Consider the following 24,924-nt stretch of genomic DNA (forward strand, 5'->3'; position numbering starts at 1 on the left):
CATAGTCTTGACCATCATTCAGGAACAAAGCCACCCAGAGGGCGGCTAGCACCTCCAGCCTGCTCTCCCTTCCGTGTTCTCTGCAGTTTACCGGCTCAGACACTTTCTTAATGAACTATTCATGCCTTACACGATTGCAAAGCAGACAGAAGTTCTCCTTACACATCACAGATTATTTACTGGTTTCACGTACCATCGGGCTTCCTACTTTAGTCTACTTCCAAATGTTGTGTTTCCCCCTCTTGCAGTGTTAAGATCAATATGCTCAAAGCAAGTGCTGGGACCGTAAGTCTCGCTCGCTGTCTGCAGTCAAACACACACAAACTGAATTTCTGCTGCCTTTAACATTCCAAGGGTTTTTTCTCACTGTGTTTCCTTACATTCTTCCTCTGATCCTCTGAGAGGAACAACTAAGGAAATTCTGGGTCAGGGTAGCTGCTTTTACATACGCTGAGAAGAAAGGCATTAGTGCATCTAGAATGTTTTGAATATCTGACTAGACTCTCAACCACAGAGACTGTGCTGTCTTCTCCAGAATGAAGACTATTAGTGAACCTTATTTAACTCTATAAAAATAAAGCCAACAGTCCAGAGAAGATCTTTTTTTAAAGGCAAGCTTTCCCATTAAACATTTATTCCTCAGTAGGCTATGCCAAGCCAAGGCAACATTCTGGGTAAGACCCTTTCAAGCCAGTGAACAAGGCCCACAGGAAGCTACCTGACGCCAGGGTTGGCAAGTGGGAAAACATCAGGTTTCCCAAGTAATTTAGGCCTGAAGTAAAGGCAACCAAGCCGCCGCTGAGAAACCAGATGAACTCAATCAAATTAAATGGCTAAGACAGCTAATTGCAGAAAGTCACTAAGCAAAATTAGGCCAAGCCCCTTGTCTGAGCGTCAGATTTAGTTAAATTTCACTACAAAATTATGACAAATATAAAACACACCGTAATCCAAATGTTTAAAAATGTTGCAGTGGCCAAGAAGCAAGGTTTTTGATGAAGCTAATATTTTAATAGACTACAAAGCATTTGCTTTCTCCCCATTCAGTCAGAAGGTCCTCCAGGGGAGGGTACACACCTTGGGGACAGTGCTTGGCCTTTCATCTCCGTTCCTTCCCCCATCCCCAGCATCCAACGAGGAGGACAAACCAGCTGTGCATTAAATTTCTGCTGAATTAATTGAATGATGAAATGTATATCTACTTTTTTCTCTAAAATGAATGAAATGAGAAAGCAAACATGAAAGTCAGCCAAAAAGTGCATTTGGGGAGCCACTTAATCCTGTGCTCTCGATCAGAACCATTTCTTGGAAGAAGTAAAGATAACGGTCAGAGTCTTAGAGAAATAAGATCACCTTCATCCATTCTCCGGGAGTTCAAAGGAAGGGAAGTCTCACATCCCCCTCTACCCCACCTCTGCCAGGCTTCTCCTTACCTGGAACCTTGAACAGACTCCTTCAAAACCTTCTTAGAAGTGTCTGTGCCTTGAACAGCAAATACACTGACACTGAAATGGAAAACAGACCTGTGGGGAAGCGGGTGGTAACTTGGTTCAGTTGAAATTAGTGGGTTCATTAGAAACGAGGGCTTTCTGTTCACATTAAACATCTTACTTCAGATTTGGGCGGAATGTCAGGGCAGCTACCCGCATGCCTGGAAGAAGCTGTAGTAAAATATAAAATATAGCACAGTCCCAGTTCCCTGGGGAGTACTATCCGAGAGTTCCAAACTGAATGAGCCGTAAGCTTGCAGGGCTGTAGTTTCTAAAGGTAGGACCTTCCTTTCCCACCCTATTCCTTCATCTGGGTACAAATGGTGCTATCTGGCCACGAACCATTGCACAGAGCTTAATTCCACCAGCTCTCCTGATTTGCAAAGCCAAGGTTAAGATGCTAAAACAAAGTATCTTACATGGAGTAGCTTCAACATAGAGCTTTCTCCTCATTAGATAGCTAGATAGCTGAAAATCATGGTACCGGTTAACTTGATGTGGTGGTTTGAATATGATTGGCCCATAGGAAGTGGCACTATTAGGAGCTGTAGCCTTGTTGGAGTGGGTCTGGCCTTGGTGGAGGAAATGCATCACTATAAGGGGTGGACTTTGAGGTCCTATGCTCAAGCTCCACCCAGTGTGAGAGAGACTCTCCTCCAGGCTGCCTGCAGAAGAGGGCCTCCTCCTGGCTGCCTTTAGATCAAGATGTAGAAATCTCTGTTCCTTCTCCAGAACCAAGTCTGCCTAGATACTGCCATATTCCCACCATGATGATAATGGACTGAACCTCCAAAACTGTAAGACAGCCCCAGTTAAGTGTTGTCCTTTATGAGTTGCTTTGGTCATGGTGTCTCTTCACAACAGTGGAAACCCTAACTAAGACACTTAGTATTTGGTGAGAGCCTGCTTTCTCCTTGACTCTTTACTGTGTCCTCACATAATAAAAGGGGATAAACTTCTCTTTCATTTGGCACTAATCCCAGACATGAACGCTATCCCTCAAGATTCAAGTATGTCCCAAAGGTCCCGACCTTTGAATACAATCACCATGAGAATTAGGATGTTAGTCTGTCACTCACAGTTACACAGACATTCAAAGCACAGTGTGGATCCTAGCATATCATTGTTCATAAACATCCTTCTTCATTATGTCCATCTTTCTTGTGCTCAAATCCTTGCCTCCATCACACCCCTATCCCTAAAGAACAGGAGGGAAGTCCATGAGGAACAACTAGAACCTATCAACATAGCTTAGAAAGAGGACTTGGGGGTAGAGCTCACTTGAGAGAGTGCTTGCTTGACGTGCACACAGCCCCGGGTTCTATCCCCAGCAGCGCATAGAACTGGGTTTCCAGGCTCACAGTTGTCATCCTGCACACAAGAGCTAGAGGCAGAAGGGTCAGAAGTTCAAGGTCATCCTTGGCTACGCAGTAAGTTTAAGAACTCTGTTCTCTCAAGAATGATGTTTCTAAAGACCTGAAAACCGGTCGAGGATTTCTCAGAGGGCAAGAGAAAATTGAACTGCTTTGTTCGTGAAGCTCCGGGTGCATCTCTCACTCGTGGCTCCTGGATTTTACATAAATACATAAAAATCATGCAAGTATGTATGACATAACAGTAGAAATGAGACTAAGGGGAGGAAGGGAGGGAAAGGAAAGAGAAAGAGGCTAATATGAATGGGAACATGTTCAATACGTAACATAAGCATGTACAAAAGTTTATGAAACACATTCTATAAAAGATTAACAAGCTGATTTTTTTCTAAAGATGACAGTTGTTTTAACAATTAAAACTGTTCAACAAAAGTATTTTTCTCAAATGTCATCGGCGTATACATCAGCTAATGGTTACCAAAGACAATATGAGAAGTCTAGGCACAGCCCCCTCGTGGTCTGAAAACCTTATCCAAGGTCCTCTTATCAAAGACCTGCTTTCTTGATCACACTTTATGTTTCCCGTAAACAGGGATCCTGGTACACACCATAGCGGAAGGGAGGGCCACACACACCACACTGCAATGAGCTGCGCTTTCGTCCAGGTTAAAGGAGAGAGAGAAGCCTATGTGGATCCAGTTTCTCATAGGGCCTCTGCTGTACATGAAGCTATTACACTATCCTCCCCCAGATTCAAAACCAAGGTCAGACCGGTCATCTGTATTGCAACCAATTTAGCTGTGTCTGCCAGAGACAGACCTACAGCAATTCAACAGCTTTAGTCCGAATAAGGAAGTTTGTAATAAGCCTCGCTAATTTACACAGGTGGCTGAGACAGACTCTTCAACTTCCCAGCTTGGCTCCAACTGTACTAATCAGCTACAAGTTCCACTACCCCAGCAAAGAGTGGTTTCCATGTCGTCTTAACTGGCAGGGGAAAAAAAAAAAACGAGGAACTGTAGAGTCATTCAGTAAAGTGCATACTCGGGGTGATAATGATCACATCCAACATCGAAGAAATAAATCCAATTAGCATATGGGTACTTGGAGTTCATTCTTTTAATAGGAAGTGACATTTTGATAACTAAAGAAGTAAGTCATTAGCAGTCTCTGGTTACAACCTGTCTGACAGATTCTGGGCAAGCATTTCACTAATTGAGTTTTCAAGGACTTAGGTGAGGATTGGAGCTCGGGGCCATGCTGGGCTCTTTTTTCTTCCTCAGTGATTCTGCTGGTCCTCTGGAATGGGCTTCCTTCCTGAGACTCCTTGTCCTTAAGGGCCAACAGTTCAAACACTTAGACTACAGAAGAAATGTGTTCCATTTTCCTTTCAAAAAAAAATCACCAATTCAGACTTGATCACGGAAGCCCAACTGGTTAGAACATTTTGGAAGTATGTCAGTCAAATTAGAAAACAATACTGACATAAACCGCCATTTTTTGATGCCTCAGAGGGTCCGACACAATCTACTCTGGAGTATTAATAAGCTGGTTTTATTGGGTTTTCTGAGCCTCGGTGAGCATTTGCCGAACAACGTACAATAGACACGAACAGAGCAAAGAACCCCACCGTTCAGCTCTGTGCGCCAAGCTCCTGGACACGTGCTGGCTCTGCTTGCTTCTTACTCAAGGATTTCAGTGCCCTCCTCAGCCTGAAGAATACCAGGTCACCATCCTCCCTTCCCTCAGCTCCTCCTTTCAGAAACAAAGATGAAAAGACATTAGAGACCAAAACCCGGCTCACACCTATTATTGTAACTTAAGTCATCACAATACTCATGATCATCAGCCTCAAAAGTTTCAGTTCAGAATTTCCTCTTATATAAAATTGTTCTCTATCTTGGGTGACAAGAGAATTCTCTAACAAACCCTTGAAACAAACGAAAAAAAAAAAGCCTAAAGATTGTCCTCCTTTTATAGGAAGGATGTAGAAAACACATTACTTTGTGATCATTAGCGAAGGAAAGTGAAAGTGGACTATGGAAGCAGGAGAAGGCCTGAATGGGGCGAATGGGGTGGGGTCTAGTTTTAGGCTTGTCTCCAGCTCACAGAGTAGAGCTGTTCTTTGGCAGAGGAGAAGTCACCCTTGTTGGGTCAGCTACCACGTTCACAGAGTTCTGACCTTATAGGAGTGAGTCTTATACCGAAGTCTCCTCTAAAAGCCAGATCAAGTTGACTCTCTTTAAAAGGAAAAAAACTGTGCTATGCAGGTTGCCAGGCTGAGCACTTCAAGACTCTTAAATGTTCACTCCCAAAGAGAGGTATCATCTCCTTCCTCTCCTCCCCTACTCCATACTTGTGCTAGATGAGGTAGAGAAAACACATAGACTTACAGGCTGTTCTCTTTCTCCCTCTGTCTCTGTCTCTCTCTGTCTCTCTGTCTCTGTCTATCTCTCTCTCTGTCTCTCTCTCTCTCCATGTTATCCTCAAGAAATTTCCTTAGCCTTATAATCCCTAGCTGAACAATATTCACATATATAATAATAATAATAATAATAATAATAATATTCACATCTCAACATGAATGTGTTAAATACACAGCTGACATGTGTAGCTATAGAAACACTGTGTTTTCACCCTGAGATTTCACCTCACACCAGTGAGAATGGCTAAGATCAAAAACTCAGGGCACAGCAAATGCTGGTGAGGATGTGGAGAAAGAGGAACACTCCTCCATTGTTGGTGGGATTGCAGACTGGTACAACCATTCTGGAAATCAGTCTGGAGGTTCCTCAGAAAATTGGACATTGAACTGCCTGAGGATCCAGCTATACCTCTCTTGGGCATATACCCAAAAGATGCCTCAGCATATAAAAAAGACACGTGCTCCACTATGTTCATTGCAGCCTTATTTATAACAGCCAGAACCTGGAAAGAACCCAGATGCCCTTCAACAGAGGAATGGATACAGAAAATGTGGTACATCTACACAATGGAATATTACTCAGCTATCAAAAACAACGAGTTTATGAAATTCGTAGGCAAATGGTTGGAACTGGAAAATATCATCCTGAGTGAGATAACCCAATCACAGAAAAACACACATGGTATGCACTCATTGATAAGTGGCTATTAGCCCAAATGCTTGAATTACCCTAGATGCCTAGAACAAATGAAACTCAAGACGGATGATCAAAATGTGAATGCTTCACTCCTTCTTTAAAAGGGGAACAAGAATACCCTTGGCAGGGAATAGAGAGGCAAAGATTAAAACAGACACAGAAGGAACACCCATTCAGAGCCTGCCCCACATGTGGCCCATACATATACAGCCATCTAATTAGACAAGATGGATGAAGCAAAGAAGTGCAGGCCGACAGGAGCCGGATGTAGATCTCTCCTGAGAGACACAGCCAGAATACAGCAAATACAGAGGCGAATGCCAGCAGCAAACCACTGAACTGAGAATAGGACCCCCGTTGAAGGAATCAGAGAAAGAACTGGAAGAGCTCGAAGGGGCTCGAGACCCCTTATGAACAACAATGCCAAGCAACCAGAGCTTCCAGGGACTAAGCCACTACCTAAAGACTATACATGGACTGACCCTGGACTCTGACCTCATAGGAAGCAATGAATATCCTAGTAAGAGCACCAGTGGAAGGGGAAGCCCTGGGTCCTGCTAAGACTGAACCCCCAGTGAACTAGATTGTTGGGGGGAGGGCGGCAATGGGGAGAGGATGGGGAGGGGAACACCCATAAAGAAGGGGAGGGGGAAGGGTTAGGGGGATGTTTGCCCGGAAACCGGGAAAGGGAATAACACTCGAAATGTAAATAAGAAATACTCAAGTTAATAAAAAAAATAAAAATTAAAAAAATAAATAAAAATTTTTAAAAATTAAAAAAAAAGAAACACTGTGTTTTCGATGTGAAATGCCTCCCATGGCTTCATGTGTTCGAACCCTTGGTTCCAGCTGGCAGTGCTGATTGGGAGATTGTGGAACTTTCATCAGGTACAGTCTCCCTGGAGGAAGTAGGTCACTTCATGGTTAACCTTAAGGATTTTACCACCCAACCCCACTTCCTGTCCATTCAGAACAGAGCAGCACATTTCTACCTAGAAATCTGACAAATCCTTGGAATGTCTCACAGACCAGAAAGGGCAGTGTCAGGTGCTGGGCTAACAGGTCACTCACACCTGAACAGAGACTGTTTGATTCCTTAAACTCACTTGAGAAGGGGGAGCGAGAAGCAGGGGGATCTCTCTGAGTTCTGGACTAGTTTGTTCCACTAGTTTGGCATGACTTTCATGCCAGCCCAGAACATTTCTTTCTAAGACCCTGACTAAAAAGTAATCATTAAAAGGAGAAAACTGTTGGACCTGTTGGTCTTGTGTGGTTTAATTTTCAATCTATGCTCTATTTTTTCTTTTATTTTTACAACCATCTAAGTAGGAGAGATGCCATCACCCTTATTAAGGAGCATGCAGACGGCACGACATCTTGGGGACATGCTCCTGAGCAGGCCTGCTCCACCCCCACCACAACCCCTGGTTCCGTCCAGGAAAAACTTTGTTCCTCCCGGTGCTGGGGGTGGAGTGCAGATATTCCTTGGAAAAATACTGTTTTTCTGGTTCCTCAAGAAGCCCGGCAACCTCTGTCACGACTGCAGAAGAGAGACAAAAGCACTTGAGCAGGACGGATTCAAGTTCAGGTCAACATAATTATAAGCCGTTTTCTTCCAATTCCACACAAATCGCTGGTCCTTCAGTTTCTTCCACATGGTCTGGACGGCCACTCCCTGAGTCAAAAAATCCACTCTACTCTGCTACAGTGGCCTGGAGCACGATTTTTCTCACAGAAGTGTGATGATAGCTGTGGATGAACAAAGTGTGCTCACGGGAGCAGCAGAGCTGTGTAACCATAGCGGCTAACCAGGAGCCCACCCCCCAGCTCAGCCATTCTCTCTGTCTGGAGATATCATCGAATAAGCATCCCAAGTGGAGTTGTTCCTGTGTCACATTTCACAGCATCCATTTCAAGGACAGCACAAAAGCAAGCTGTCACACACAGGACAGAGGCTGCTGCACTTGCACATGAACCCAAGGCATAAAGGTCATCCTGTCCCTCCCCCTGCCCAGGACTCTGCAGGCTCTTCCGCATCCTCAAAGAGGAGAGCAAGGCTGAGGACATCACCGGAGTCATTTTAAATGAAAGCAAGTCGTTTTCATTGCTTTGTTCTGGTTTTGAACCTGTAGGTGAAGAACTGGAAAGAGGAGAGGTAAGGGAGAAAGGAAAACTGACCTGTCTCAGCTCCTGCTCCTGCCTCATTCACCCACTAACCACATAAACCAGGCATTCTTGATTCGAGCTTCCTTCTTCTCACTCGCTGTCTAAGATTCCACAGAAAGCCGTTCTTTGGAGTTAACTATGCCTTTCAGAGGGTATTTACTGAAGTAGTTACTGAATGTCAGAGTCTGTTTCTAGCCTGAGAGCACGTTGCCTCAGCCCCCATGTCCAGGCATTCACGAAGATCCCCTACAGGAAATGCATCCAGAGCCTCCGACACAACCCATTTCCTGGCTTTATCTGGGGCAGGCGTGGCAAAGAGCATTCTGGAAAACAAATATAAACCCAGACAAACCCAGCAAGGGACAGAGGGTTATGAAGGTGCACAGAGCAGCAGGAAGACGCGCCCCTCTTTCGCACTTCTTAACAAGAGCTAAGAGGCAGCTCGCGAAATGAAAATGGTGTACCATCTTGAACAGCTGAGCTCCAGAAGGATCTGAGGTTCTTATCTTGATGGCCTAGAAGACTTACACCCCATTTTATTTGTACCCCATCATTTCCTCAGACTTCACTTTAGCCACTAGTGGAGTGAAAGGAGCCAAGGCAGCTGTCTACACTATGTGACCCTAGTTCCTGTTTATCATAGCTACCTTAACCATAGGAAGCTACATTGGAAACTCTGGAGCTTAGATGTCCACAGTGAATGTGTCTCGGGGGTCTGAGGTGACCTTTCTTTGGCCTGTGGGGGAGGCTCAGCCTCTACTATCTCCATGTGGCCTTCCCTTTTCATGTTAACGTCTTAACTCCTCTTCCTGGGAAGCCACCAGACACCTTGGATTAGAGTTCACCCGCACGCCCTTGTTTAAATTAATGCATCATTAAAAGGTTCGTCTCCACACACAGTCCCACTTTGAGGTCCTGAAGTTGGGCTTCTCCGTGTAAAGTTGGGAAGAATAAAATTCAGTCCATAACAAACCTCCACCATCAAGATTGGAACCAAATATCATAATAGTGAGCGTCAACCAAGCATTAAGTAGGTCCTACCACCATTTACACACTATCTATGGGAGGGAAGCACGTTACAACTTCCAAGTAAACAACTAAGAAAGTTTATTTTTCACCACGAATATTACAGGCCGCTAGAAATAATCTCTTTTCCTCGTAGCGAGGCTTCTGTTGCTTGAATGAAACCTAATGAAGCAAGATCTAAACACGTGGGAACCAAATCTCCTCTCGGAGGAGAGTCTCAACATTTTCAAATTCAAAATACAGACAGTTCTGATCATCAAGATGCCTTTAAGTGTTCTTTACTTGCGGATAGTGCATTACTTTATGACTGTGGTGGTTGGAAGTGGTTTCATAGTAAAATGGTGGGTCATGGGAAGGTGGTAATCATTTCATGTTCTTATTCCCACTGAGCACCAACTGGAGGACTCGCTTCATATGCCCTTGGTTCACAGATGCATTGACAGACGTTTATCTAAAAGCAAAACCAAGTAAATCTAATCAAACCAGCCACAAATGACAACTAGAAAATTCATAAGACCCTTGGCTCTAAGAGAGGACGGTGTCCTTAGTAGGACAAAACAGTCCACCTACAATCATAGTGGGTACTTTCAAGTTTATTACCTAGAATTCTCTCTGCAGTTTCCTTAAAGTTCTGGGTTTTGGTTGTGGTTTTGGGGTTACTGTTTTGTCATTTTGTTTTGTTTTTGTTTTTTCTTAAATGTTCATGGTTTTAAGAAGATTTCTCCATCTGTCAAGGGAAAATACAAAGGAAGCACCTGACCCTGCTACAAAATAAGATACAAAACCCAACACCATACACTAAAAGGCATTGTGTGGATCTGTATGTGCGTTTTACTGCCTGCACCTACTGCGTGAAATGCTAGACTGTGGCAATTTACTTTCCCAGGCACCAGGAAGTTTGCACAGGAAAGCACTTTGGTGTCCGGTCAAGCCAGGTGTGACTGACTCTTAGCCCTGCCACTTCCAAGAAAACAGGGAAGAGTCAACCCATACCCTTTCTCAAGAAGGGCTGTCCACTGTGTGCATTTTAATAAGGAACAAAGGGGCTTAGGAGAAGCCATCACCTGTCCGACCTCCGATAACCACAAAGAGCAACCTCCCGCCCCGGTCTCGGAGGTCCCTTTAACCTGAGCATGTGTTGGTGAAATGCTTTAGAATAAACTGGAGCCGGCCACATTGCCTCCCCACCGTGGCTCTCAGTAGGCGACACCTGTTTGCTTCAGGCAGCAATGACTCAAGCACATCTGTCAACTGCTCATGGCTTCGGTCTGGTATGGGCTACCTCCATAGCAGCCCAATAGGGCGCGCTCTGCCGGGGAATGAGGGAGGAAGAAATGATGTGATTATGTTTTAATTAAAAAATAAATATGTCAAAAAAAATAAATAAACCCAAAACGAACAGCTGTGCTCGCTGGGATACTTAATTACTGCCAAAAACAAATGGAAAACAAGCATTTTGAACAAAGGTAAGCACGGCATAAAGATGCTGTTCAGCGTGCTCTTCCAGAACCTACGAGAAAAATCGTAGAAATGGTATTTGATACTTAATTTGAAAACAGGAAAAGGATTAAGCATGATAACTTTTTATTGCCCTCGCTGGTAAACTAAAATCAGTGTAGACTCATAAGATTTACGTAATAACTAATGGTTTTTAAAAGAATTAGTGACTTATCCAGAACCGTACTATTATTTTAACTCGGTCTCCCTTCTTTTCATTCTTCACAGTAACCTCAAAAAGGTTACAAAATAACTGGCTGACTGCTTACTCTACACCGAACACAAACACTGTATCAACTCACTGGGTGCCCTACAGTGGCCTCTTAGGTCAGGCATCATCCTCAGCCACGCTACAGCTGAGGAAAGGCACATTCATTCTAGGACTTGCCTCAGGTCCGTGAGCTGCTCGACAGAAGACCCATATCCTGAGACTGGATCATCCAGCTCCAGTATAAGTTACTAGAAGCTGTCATTGTGTCCCATTTCCTACAATGTTCTTCTCAGCCAAGAAAAAGAAGCTATTGAAGTTTCTAACAGCGATCAGTTTTACCAGGTCAAGTATGCACTTCATAATAATCCAATAACATATCTTTCCCAATACAAGGTCAATTCTAAAGTAGGCAAACTCTTCACAAAAAAACGGGGAAGGTTTTTCTGACATAGCATTTATTAGGACGTCCCATATTTTAAAGATTCTATTAAAGACAAAAGACAGAAAAATTCCCACTTCAAACTAAAGATTGAGAGATATATTTAACACAATGTAGAGAGTGAAGAAGGATGTTGCATGCGGCCTTAATTCAGTTTGCCTCGAGAAAAAAAAAACCTAAATATTTAAATTAGAGCATGTGCCAACTTTTTCATTTTTAAAAATTTATGCAAATTCCCATACTATGTGACCCAGAATTCTTTGGAAATATACAGATAACATAAAGATAGAATATTGGGTGAGGGGGAGCCATTTGGTTCATCGTAAATTATTTGACCTACCACTCTCAAACTGATGCTATGTTTCTAACCTATTGTGATACTCCAGGGAGATCATCAAGAACTGGGAGATACAAGAAAGATGGGACATTGGTCCCTTAAACAAACGCGCCACAACCCAGAACTTATTCTCCTTAGCTGTAACAAAATGCGACATCTATTAAAACACAGTTCGGAAATTGCTGCTTGTGGTAACCATAACAGAAATAACTAAAAACGGATGCTTTGCCAACAGAACCCCTCTAAATAGAACACTTTTAAAATTGGTCCATGGGGTGTCAGAGGATTTTTTTAATTTTGTCTTCATAACTGTGTTCCTCCACAATCCGCTGGCTTCGTGTCTTCAGACGCTAATTTCTTTTTCTCCTAGAAAAGTTAATAAGCGCCTCCACTTAGAGCAGATGGTTCTTTAGGAAAAAAAAGAATAATATATGTGTGTGTACAAATAAAAACTTGGAGAGCAGCTGGCCAGATATAGCAGATCTGGTAGTTCAGGTTTTAAATACCTTGTTATTCTTATTCTGATAAAAATAATTCCGATGCTAGTCACTTAATCTTCTGCTCTTCTGAAATATTAATAAGGGTTTGTGGGAGTCAATATTAAATATAATCAGATGTCGTAGTGGTAGGAATGCTGTTTTGTCTCTACAGAAGCAGCTTGTCTCAGCCATAACAACTATAAAAATAGACAGTCCCTTCGATTGTACTTAGCACTTTCTATCCTGGCTCCCTGAAACCCTAGTTCACTCCTCTCCATAACTGTGGTGTTTATTTTTTCATGGCTCCTGCACAGGCATTTTTATGCAGGTACTTGTATTTTTCCTTGGCCATAGCTTTATCCTATCTGAGAGCATCTTTATGCATAGTTAATGATCTCAGTCTGGTAGAGGTTCCTTCCTTGTGGCTGCTGCTCTTGAATCAAGACAGGAATGTAACCACGGGCCTGGGCTCAGAATGCTTCTGAGGTAAGCTAGTATTTTCAAACAAAAGACGACTGTGGTTAAAAATTATGCATGCCTCACCGTGATCAACTGTGACAACTGCACACAGGAAGGGGTAAACCCCACAGGGCCTTTTTTCCCTCTCCAGCCGTCACTCAGAACCAACTGGGCTCCTTCAGCAGCAGCTTGTGCTCTACCACAGATCACCTGAGCTGTCTGTGGTGATCTTCGCTGGCCTTGGAGGAGCTCCAGGAGGTACCTACCCTTAGCCTCTGCTCTGTCCCTGCCTCTGGGAGTAGCAAACGTGACAAACTTCACTTTGAGAAGCAGCACACTCTGTGAGCATCTCTACTGCCCGGCCCTTGAGACTCACTTCCCAGGACCTCTGAAGAGCTCCAAGAATGGCCTCTCGAATGCATAAAACACCTCCCACACCCAGTCATCACAAGAACCAGGACCTCTTAAACAGTGCCACTTAAACAGTGCATGTAAAATTCTCAGAAGAAGGAAGTGGGCTTACGTTTGAACTAAGGTCTACCTGAAACTCCCCTGTCCCCATAACACTGAAGAGAGAGAAGAGGAACGGCTCAGGTGGTAGGAGACCTGAGTTCAAACCCCAGACATAAAAATGCTATGCACATGTAATCACAACCTAGAGCAAGAGGACGAAGGATAATCCCTGGGGACTCACTGGTCAGCAAGATAGCTTAACTCATGAGCTCCAAACCAAGAACCGAGAATTCCAGAAATAGTACCAGCCTGAGAAGTTCTTGCTTTTAAGCCACACCATTTTCAGGTCTCTAAAACTGAAGTAACTTTTATTTCATAAGACATATATTTGGAGCTGGGGAGTTAGCTCAGTCAGTAAAGACCTGAGTTCAGATCTCCAAAGTCAGGTAAAGAGGTGGGCACAGCAGAGTTTGACCCTAGTCCCAGTGCTGGGGAAGGATGTGGAGATGTGGGTGGGGGAGTCCCTGCATCTCACTGGTCAGCTTCTCTAGCCAAATCAGAGAGACCATTTCAAAACCTAATGTATAGAGTGATTAGGAAAACACTTACCGTGGATCTCTCTGCACTCAAGGGTATGCACACAAATACACATGCACCACCTCCATCTTACCACCTCTCTATGTGTGTGCTCGTGTGTGCAGAGTGAGTGGAGACGGAACAAGAAGATGGAGAATGACCCATCCCCGTGGTTTTAATTAGCCACAGGCAGCTATGAATATCTTATAAGGGATGGATTATTATAGGACAATTTGTCTTATCTAGGTGGGCAGTTTATATCAATACCAGTTGGCTCTGAGTTTATTGTGTGGACGTTTTATGGAATGAGAATTTACCGATATAAATCTGATTGATAACTTCCAAGCTTCTAGAGTTTTGATTTTACCTGGTTGCTGCAAATATGAACAGAGTCCAAGGCAAGAGAGCCATGAGATAGACGGCCTCTGATGGGGTTAGCCATGGAGGTGGAGAGACCACCAGGGACAGAGAGTAGCCGGCGGTAGCGTGGCATGGTGCCTGGTGCCCTGCATCATTTTCTATTATTTACTGCTACATAGATATAGATATAGATGACTTAGATATAGATGATATAGATGACATAGATATAGATATAGATATGGATGATATAGATGATAGATATAGATGATTTAGATATAGATGATACAGATGATATAGATATAGATGACATAGATTTAGATATAAATATAGATGATATAGATGACATAGATGACATAGATATAGATGATATAGATGACATAGATAAAGATATAGATATAGATATAGATGATATAGATGATATAGATGACATAGATGACATAGATATAGATATAAATATAGATGATATAGAGGACATAGATATATAGATGACATAGATAAAGATATAGATATATAGATGATATAGATGACATAGATAGAGATATAAATATAGATGACATAGATATAGATATAGATATAGATATAGATATAGATATAGATATAGATATAGACATAGATATAGTATAGATATAGATATAGCTGGCCTAACATGATCAGTGATATCTATGCCAGTAAGAGATCTTCTCTCAAAAAACAGGGTGTAGGGCAGACATCTGAAAAAGGGCACCTGACTTTGACCTCTGGTTGCCATACGTATGTGCACACACATACATGAACACCTACACACAGACACCTGCCTATGCTTACACACATACCTATGTGCACGCACATACATGAACACCCACACACGGTCACCTGCATATGCTTACACACGTACACACTAAGAATCATTCAGAAAGAATGCCTTTTGAAAATCATCAGCAACCGAGGCCCGTGAAAACGGTCAGCGTTAATTACTCGAGTGAAGGCGAAGTCTTGCCAATTCGTTCTTCCCCAGAGCTAACTCTGGCCTTCGGAGCGTGGTGGACCAACCCCACTTCTGTGGACAGAGAGGAGGCAAGGGGAAACTATGACAAGGAGCAATGTGGGGTTCCCCCACTACCCTGCTTTCTCTTGTTACTGTGCGACGTGGATTCGAGAAGCACAAGAAGAAGGTGTGTAAGTAACCACCTCAGAAACAGGGTTAAAAAGCAAAGGACGGTGGTAGGCAGACGAAAAGAGATTTAGAAAACATAAAAAGTTAAACAAGCTGTTATGACAGACTAGATAAGGGCGAGCGGGTCACAGGGACAAGGAAAGTTAATCTACTCGGATTTGAATGTATGCCATTGTTTCAAATCACAATGCAAATTACCCCGCCCAAGCCCAAATTTAAAATCCCAGATGTCAAAAGCCTTCCCCCAACTGCTAAAATTTCTTCTAAACCAAAATTCAATTATTTTTAACAATGCAGTTACTTCAGGTTTCACTGTGAATTGGACTCCTGCTGAATATTAATGCCAGTGATTTATAAACTACAAATTTATCCTTTATGCCGCGCATAATTGCCACTCCGCAGTTCCAGAATTATGCTCCTTTTGGAATTTTACACTTGAAAATTATGCTTGGTCAATGTCAAGAAGGATAATGGAGGCCGTTCTCGACCATGACAGCCCGTACATCAGAGAAGGGGGAAAAGCCTTCCGCGTGTTTGTCGTGCCCTAGAAAACAATTCCCGTGGAATTCGTTCTGCTAATGATGAGAAGAAAGTCATTTCTGGAAACACAGCTGCACGTGAGGAACAGGGCAGATTCTCAGCTTCGATGGTCTTGAGCAGAGATGAATTAATAGTTTGGGGGCCACGGAATGGCAAGATGGAAATTCAAGGATGAAGTTAAAAAGTGTCAGTCTGGAAAGGTCTTTCTGGTCTACCACTCCATTTTTTTTTAAACCAGAGCTGACTGTCTACCATAGAAGTTTATATGGCAGGTTTCAAAAATAAAGAGGAAACCTTTTAACAGAAGAAGGAGGAGGAGCTTTGAACTTAGTATTATTTCAAGACCACACTTTTTACCTTACCGCTCATCTTAACCCTGGCTCTCAAATTCAGAGGGGTTTGAAACGTGCTGTGTCCGTTCAGTAAGAGGAACTGTATGTATTCGACGAACTATAGAAATGATCCCTGAAAGTATAGTCTTAACTGTATGTATTCGAAGCATTTAATTTTTTTCCTAAGTAAAACAGCATCCTTCCAATTTGAAACTTAATGGACTGTGCCCCTTAGATGATCATGAATGCACTGTTTCGGGGTTTGCTGGAATAGTGGGCTGTTCTTTGGAGCATGAGCCATGCAGACAGCAAACATTCATGTGACTCGAATGGCAAAAGAAGGGGCTTCAAGGCCTTTGGATTCCCGGAAGTTTAGACACAAGGCTGGGCCACTCAAATCGTCACTGACATCTGTCATGAATTGCCAACATAACTGATGGCAAATAAATTCTGAAAAAAGCAGAGCTTAAAGCAGTGACTTCCAAATTCTGTTTCCTCTTTCTTTCTAGCCCTGACACCTGAAGGGTTTTAGATGGCATATTTTCGACATCGACAGGATGAGTCCCTAGGGTTACTTAGAGTTTAAAATGCCAGAGATAGAGAAAAACTTGGAGTTTGGGAGAAGAAAATAACTAAAAGTCAAAACAGAAGGATTTGCATGCAATCCCAGCTCACGGGCCGGACCCTGGGCCCCATCTCCATCTGTGTTTTGCTACTATACTGGAACCCAGCAAGCCCACGTGACCAAGTCCCCCAACTTCTGCTGCCTCATTCCAAGTGAGTCTCTTTCTCCTCTTCTGTGTGGAAGGCTCCCAGAAGCAGGGCAGGAACACAGGGGCCAGGTCTTACAAATGTTCAAAGCTGCCACCTCTACTTCTGTTTGCCCTCGCTGCCCACATCTATATGGGCTGTCAATTTTCCCACGCCTTGCTTAGAGGCTGTTAGTGGGGCTCTCCATGTCTATAGCAGGATATCTTCCGACGTAACCAAGACCATCAAGCCAGAGTGCTCCAAACTCTCCAGAGAGGCAGAGACTAAGCCACGGCATGACTAGACAGCTCCTACAGTAAACGCAAACGGTCATTAAACTTCGGTGCAGTGAGTTCCTTGGTGCCAGCCACCAGCCCTCTAACAACCAAGTCGCAAGAGCAAAGCACCGTATAGTCATTTCATGAAGTATTTAATTGCATTCCAGAGCCTCCGGAATGCAGACCCAAAGACCGGAGGAAAGGTGCCCGTTTTTATGTTCAGGTGCCAAGAAGGGCCAGCCATAAAGAATCCAGACTGGAACGTGCGAGCTAACAGCACCAGATAGAGGGGAGAAATCCAGCAGAGCCTGTCCCTCCAGATTCTTCTTACCCTCTCAGCATAGCATCCCCCCTCCTTCTTGTATGGGAACAGGGTAGGGTATACTGCAAGGCCTCTCTGGAATGAGGAGGGTCTTAAGCTCTAATGCCAGACAAGGTGGGCCTTGGAATTTCTTTATGGCCAGTTTCCACACCAAATGGCAGAAGAGAATGGAGGAGGTTTGAGAAGTGTTTCGAGAATTTAGAGCTGGTTCTAGAGTCCGAAGTTTCCATGACTGACTTTAGGTAAGAGGAATTCTTATTTTCTACAGACTGAGGAGGGGTTAAGGTGAGCTGCTGGGGAAAAGGCGGAAGAAGGTCAGGAAAGCATCTTTACTGAACTCTTCCCCAACACCTACCTAGTGTCTGTAGTAGGAATTTATGATCCTAACAAACCTGTATAAAAGACACACAATCCATGTGTTTCATTTATAAGCCATAAGCCTAGATTGGGCAGATCTAGGGCTATTCTAACTTATTCCTCAGCTGCAGGCCCCTTGTTACTTGCTCTTTCTCCTGGTCATACAGTTCTGGTCCATGGCGGCTTCTTCCACCTTTCTCTTCTCTCCCTCTATCTACCTGCAACCCCCTCATTCGAACCTCCAGTCCTACCTTTCTCCCTCCACTGCCCAATCACAGGCTCTAATCTTTCCTTGACCCATTAAATTAAGGAGAAGGTTCACATGGCATCACTTTGAGTTTATGAGGAATCTGCTCATCGTGGACAACCACATCTTGAGGAACCAGTATTTAGCACTAGAATACAAGCAGCATCAGACCAACCCACTAAAAATGTCCTTAGTTCTGAGTACTCAGAATGGCAGATACCATACATGGGGGCATCCTTTCCTGAGCCCCAAAATGGAAACACAGTTGAAACCATGATAAAATGCACTTCTTGATTGTCGAATACACATTGACAACATATCTAATATGACATGGCATACAACATCGTTTCAGCGACCACGTAAAACACTGGATTTTGACTTTCTTACTTCTGATTGATGATACTCTAGAGACCAAAAGCCTGCTGAAAACACAAACACTTTTCAGTCAGTAGTCATGGATAAATGTGGCATTCAGTTTCATCCATGTGTAATCATAATGTTGTCAGTGGATAAGTGAATAGAATCCAGAAAAGTGAGACAAATTTGGCTACGAATTTCTAGTCTTTTAGAATGAACAAATGGATGTTTATATCTTTGTTTATATATTTTCAGATAGTTTTCTGAAAATCTACTCAAAACAAAACCCACAAAAATCATTAAAGTCCCTGTCTAGGTCAGTTTGTAGAACATATCTTTTACATATTTATGTGTGTATTCATGAATGCCGGTGCCCTCAGAAACCATAGGTACTGGATATCTTTGTAATTATAGGCATCCCTGAACCACCTGATGAAGATACTGAGACACAAACTCGGGTCCTCTGAAAGCACAGTGTAAGCTCTTAACCACTGAACCACTTCCCCAGAGCCTTATAAAATATTCTTAAATAGTGCAATATCCAAAGAAAATATACAAACACGGGCAATTAAATACAGAAAACAATATCACCACCCTTCGAAATGCAAACTAACACTATGACTGACTGAACTTCAAACCTTCTAAATGGCTACGATCAAAACCTGGGAAACCACAACATTGGTGAGGGTGTGGAAAGAACCAGAACCTTCATATAATTTAGGTACCACTATAAAATGGTGTATTTTCATAAACAACTTCGCAGTTTTTCAGATGAGTGAGCTTTATCACACATATTCAAGTGTGCTAGCCACTTGACACAAGTTAGAATCATTTTTAAATATGAAGCTGTGGGGCATTTTCTTGACTAATGATTAATACAGAGGAGTCTAGCTCAGTCTGGGCAGTGTCACTCCTGATCCAGTGGCACTGCATGCTATGAAAGAGCAGGCTGAGCAAGCCACCAAGAGTAAGCCAAGAAGTAGCACTCCTCCATGGCCTTGGCATTAGTTCCTGCCTCCAGTTCCTGCCCTGACTTTCCTGGATGACTGGATTATGAGCTATAAGATAAAATAAAAACCAAACCCTTTCTTCTCAAGTTGCTTTTGGTCATGGTGCTTTATCACACCGATAGATACCCTAAGATTCTGAGAGAACTGAAAGTGTGTGTTTACGAGTAAACACAGATGTTTGCAGTAGCGTTATTCCTATCACTGAGAGTGGAGAAGTGGGAACAGCCCAAACATGAACAAGTAATGAATGAACTTTTAAAATGTGGTATACCTATCCAATAAAATTCTATTCAGCAATTACAGAGAATGAGCTATGGGGATGAGACGATGATGGCTAACTGAGTAAATCCCTTGCTTTGCAAGTGGGAGGAACTGCAATCCCCAGAGCCTGTGCTCAGACTCTTAGCATAAGACTCTACAATCCCAGTGTTCCACAGCAAGATGAGCGGTGAAAGCAGGAAAACTCCAGAACTCACAGGCCAGCTAAGCACAAGCACATGCATGTGTACACATACATGCACACACAGAGATTTGAAAAAAAAAAGATGAAATTTTGATACATGCTAACTGTGGAGAAACATCAAGGAGAGTTGTGCAACTTGGGACTATACTAAAAGCCAGTTGCGAGGTTTAAACAGATAAAGTGTACAGCATCTGAGTATTGTGACTAAAAATCTCCTGTGACGATGATAGTAGAGTAATAGCCAAAAATAAGTGCCTTAAACAATAAGGAAGTGCTTTTATAATGAAGAAATTCAGTAGATTTTATTGGTTGGTTGGTTGGTTTGGTTGACTGGTTGATTGGTTGGTTGGTTGGCTGGTTAGTTGGTTGGTTAGCTGGCTGGTTGGTTGGTTGGTTAGTTGGTTGGCTGGTTGGTTGGTTTGTTAGTTGTTTGTTTGTTTGTTTGGTTGGTTGGTTGGTTGGTTGGTTGGCTGGCTGGCTGGCTGGTTAGTTGGTTGGTAGGTTGGTTGGTTGGTTGGCTGGCTGCCTTTGTTTGTTTTTGCCTCAGTTGCTTCAGAGGATCACCACTTAAAACTATAATTCTGGGGTTGTGAGGTGAGGATCAGGGGTAGAGTACTTGTCAAGCATGTTTAAGGAGCTGCATCTTCCCCACACCCATCGCCCATTCCACAAAAAGGAGTAGAAGCGAGGAAACATTTTCATTGTGTCTTTCCTTTCAATTCTGACATGCCAGGGGCAGCATTTTAAGCCAGGTCACATAATGACCAAAGTATCTCTACTGTTTTACTACCCCTAACCCCATCACAGCCAACAGAACAAGAGACTGACAAGTCCTTGGATCCCCTTTTTAGCATAAGAAAAATCTTCCCAGAAGCCTTCACCTTTCTTGTTAGGAACTACATTGCATGTCATGTTTTGACCAGTTTTCTGAAGAAAACCACAGAAGCTGCTCTGAAATTAAGAGTGCTGGTGGACTGCTCTCCTGGGGCCCTGGTGTCTTCCGAAGGACAACGGAGAGAATGAATGAACGAATGAATGAATAAATGAATGAATGAATGAATGAAAGATCTAAAGCACTTTCAGATCCAATTGCTATATTGTTCTTTCCTAAGACTAGGCTATCTTTTCCATTACCTTCCTTCTCCAACTACAGAGTCACATACGTCATACCTCTCCCTGAACCTTATATAATACAGTTTTCTGGGGTGTCAAACGCAAGGACATTTTGAAATATCTGTGTATTAAGAAAGGAAATTACTCTAATAACTCACAAGCGATCCTTCTGCAAATCAGGTGATAGCCAATGCTTTGCTCTTTAACAAAACTGAAGAAAGACCAAGATCAATTTTTTAGCTGCTCGTTAAAGATAATTTTTAATCACCCATCATAATTGATTTTTGGCCTATAATTCAGAAAATGTTTGTAGAGACCATAACAAAGTCTTTCCTTTCCCGGATATTCATGATGTGAACAGATTTTACAGTGTTTACATTCAGGCCAGTGAAAAATAGGAATGGAATTGATACTGAATCCTGTCTCCTCTGGCAAGAAATACTATACATCCTGCAAGGACTAATTGAAGAAAAAAAATCCCATCGATCTCATTAAGAGATGCAGTTCCAGCAGAGCTGTGGTTTCTAATATCTAACATGTATTTATCAAAAACTTTAATGTATTTATGTTGTTTTGCTCAACCGTGATAGCTCAATGCAAGAGAAATCACTTAACATGTGAAACCTTATGGTCACAGGAAATATTACAAATGTTTTTGCTTTAAATTTATAGACATACTTTGTTGCAGAGAAGAATCATAAGGTGATCAATAAAAGACTTAACAGTCCCAAAATATAAATCACACTTAGATAAGTTCTGTGCATCGGAAATGATAGTTTCGAGAAAAATGTGTTTTCTATAGTTGGGGATGAGTTTGAATAGTTGATTGTGGATGCGGGCAAGAATCCAAATGCTACAGTCTCCACGTTCTATCAGATACACTTGAGAGAGGTCTAAGCGTCCTGTCCTATTAGTTCAGTGTTTCTCATAACCAAACCACTATGTACATTGTGATCTGTGTATCCTCTGCATGCTTGTGTGTGTGCCTTTGTGTATATGGTATTGGCATAAATCGTAGGACTTCACAAAATTTTTCATACAATATTTTGTTGCTGATGATTTTTGTTGTTTCTTCCTTTGTTTTGTTTGTTTTTAATTTTTATTAAATGAACCCACCCTTTTATTCCCAGCAGCTAACAATTGCCAATTGCTCCATAAGCAGGAGTGGGATTGTGTACAAAACTCCCCTCTCCATGCTGCAATTTGGCCTGGCTTAGACTTATATAGGTTTTGTACATTCTATCACAACCACTGTGAATTCCTATGTGGAGCTGCCCTGCTGCTCCAGAAGATCTTTTCCTGTAGACACCTACCACCTTTCACTCTAATACCATTTCTACCCCATCTTCAGCAATGATCCCTGAGCTTTGAGGTAGGGAATGGAGAAAGAGAGAGAGAGAGACAGAGAGGTTGAAATTCCTTTCAGAAATGAGCACTCTGTCGTCTCTGACTCTCTGCACCTTGGCCAATTATGGGTCTGTGTGTTAATCACTACAAGTAGAAGCATTATAGATAAAGGTTGAGCAATGCATTGATCCTCGAGAAAACAACAAGACATAAAGAGTCAGTTCAATGCCATATCTATTTAGAGCATAATAGTATTGGGTTCTTCCCTAGTGCCCATGAGCTCTCTAGTCACAGATTCTTGGACCAGAAGTAGTACCATGTATGTATTTCATCTTGTGGAGCAAAGCTAAATCCAATCAGAAAGTGGTTGGTGGGTATTCATACGGTGTTTGTGCCACTACTGCACCATGAACATGTCTTGAGAGGCCACTTTGTTTATTCATTTGTTTTGGGTGTGTTTTGTTGATCTTGTTGTTGCTATTGTTGTTTGAGATAGGGTCTCTCCATAGAGTCTTGGTTGACCTGAAATGACAAGGACACCTTGAAACTCACAGAGATTTGCCTGTCTCTACCTCTTGAGTAATATGGTTAAAAATGTGTGTCACAACATCCAGCACTGGCACAACATTTTTAAGGTAGAGGAAGTCTATGGTTTTCAAACCCATAGGAGTGTTGCTGTTATTGTTGCTGTTGTTGCTGTTGCTGCTGCTGTTACTGTTGTTGTTGCTGTTGTTGTTACTGATGCTGTTGTTACAGTTGTTGCATCTGTTGCTGTTGTTAGTGTTGTAGGTGTTGTTGTTAGTGTTATTGGTGTTATTGCTGCTGTTGTTGCTGACGTTACTGATGCTGTTGTTATCATTGTTGCTGCCACTGCCGCTGCTGCTGCTGTTGGTGGTGTTATTGCTGCTGTTGTTGCTGTTGTTGTTGCTGTTGTTGTTACTGACAGTGTTGTTACTGTTGTTGTTGCTGCTGGTGGTGATATTGCTGTCGTTGCTGCTGTTGTTACTGATGGTGTTGTTACTGTTGTTGTTGCTGCTGGTGGTGATGTTGGTGGTGATATTGCTGTTGTTGCTGCTGTCGTTATTGTTGTTGTTACTGATGCTGTTGTTACAGTTGCATCTGTTGCTGTTGTTAGTGTTGTAGGTGGTGTTGTTAGTGTTATTGGTGTTATTGGTGTTATTGCTGCTGTTGTTGCTGTTGTTATTCCTACTGTTGTTACTGCTGCTGGTGATGTTGGTGGTGTTATTGTTGCTCTTGTCACTGTTGTTGCTGCTGCTGTTACTGGTGAAGTTGGTGGTGCTATTGCTGTTGTTGCTGCTGTTGTTACAGATGGTGTTGTTACTGTTGTTGTTGTTGTTGTTGTTGTTGTTGCTTTTGCTTTGGAAGCTGAGGATATGTGAGTGAAAATGGAAGGAGATTGAAAAAAATAAAAGCTCCTTGACTCAGGAGAGTTCTGTCTGAAATCAAAGAACATTTATCTTGGAGCCTAAGGAAAGGGTCCACATCTTTTAAAAGATGTGACTACAAGAAAAGGTCCCTGAAAGAAGTTGGGCTCCTTTGAAGAAGAGAAATGAGGTTTCTTAGGTTATCAAAGTGTCTGTCCAGCTATCCTCTACCCACATGTCAAAGTAAGTATGAAACGTGGAGTTCCTGGTCACCTCCTGACTGCGTGGCTCCCAGCATCTGTCCTCTAGTTGAAAAGAGCAACAAGGGGAGGCCCATGTTAAGAGGGCCAGAAAAGCTGATGAGAAGATTCTAATCAATGTACTGCCCCATTTTCCAAAACAGACCCCAATCACTCTGGGTTGATGTTTGCTTGCTTTTGTCTGTTTTAATGTTGTTTTGTTTGTTTTAATGTTATCTGAAGTCCTCGCCCATCCGATTGAAAACCTGCCGAGAGGCGAAGTAAGAGTCTTTCACATGTTTGCCCAAAATAACTAGAAGGGACGCTTTCTGCAGGCTTCATGGCTTTGAGAATAAGTCATTGTTAAAACTGTCCACAGAGAAGCTCCCAGACACAGCCGGCCATTTCTATTTCATTCATAATAAATAAACTACCATGCAGTTCCTCTTTGGCACTGACCACATTCCAAATGCTTCACAGCCATGCATGGCGACTGACTGCCAGCATAGATACGAAGTGCTTTGTTATTTCATTAAGTTCTTCTGGAAGGAACTCATGAAGTTCAACAGCATGCCAATGCCCTCACATGCAGATATTACCCTGTTAGGAAAACTGTTGTTCCCTTTCCAGGGTAGCCTCCCTGTCTGCAGCCCCACCCCGTCATCATAGCACATTACACTAAATATCTAGGTTACAATTGTTTTCAGGGTGGATGCTCTTTCTCAGAGGGACCATACATCCCTCTAAAACCAGGGTACGGAGTTAAACACCAGTTGGATGTTTACCCCTGCTACAGAGTCAGAAAGGGTGTATTTCCCCAATGCGTGAACAAGGTGGGGTTTAGAGGGGGCAGATCCCATTGTATCTGTCAGCACAGACCAGGATCAGATCTCATCCAGCAAAAGTCCTGGGGCAGATTTAAAAGGTACTGAAATGATGAATGGTTTACCTGAAGTGGGAAAAAAAGAAGTGCTACACAAATGAAAGATTAGAGGTGAAAATAAATATTCAACGACTCTAAAGGAATGTCAGATGGGAAAGTA

At 42.7% G+C, this 24,924-nt stretch overlaps 1 protein-coding gene and 1 pseudogene across 1 annotated transcript in view; both read right to left on the minus strand.

Moving 5' to 3' along the window:
* Window positions 1-24,924, minus strand: part of Fras1 (Fraser extracellular matrix complex subunit 1) — a 408,507-nt gene that overhangs the window by 354,274 nt on the left and 29,309 nt on the right.
* On the minus strand, window positions 16,042-16,162 carry LOC148001230 (small nucleolar RNA U3; annotated as a pseudogene).

The sequence above is a fragment of the Rattus norvegicus genome, chromosome 14, assembly GCF_021556685.1.
Source record: "Rattus norvegicus strain SHRSP/BbbUtx chromosome 14, alternate assembly SHRSP_T2T, whole genome shotgun sequence".
NCBI lineage: Eukaryota > Metazoa > Chordata > Mammalia > Rodentia > Muridae > Rattus > Rattus norvegicus.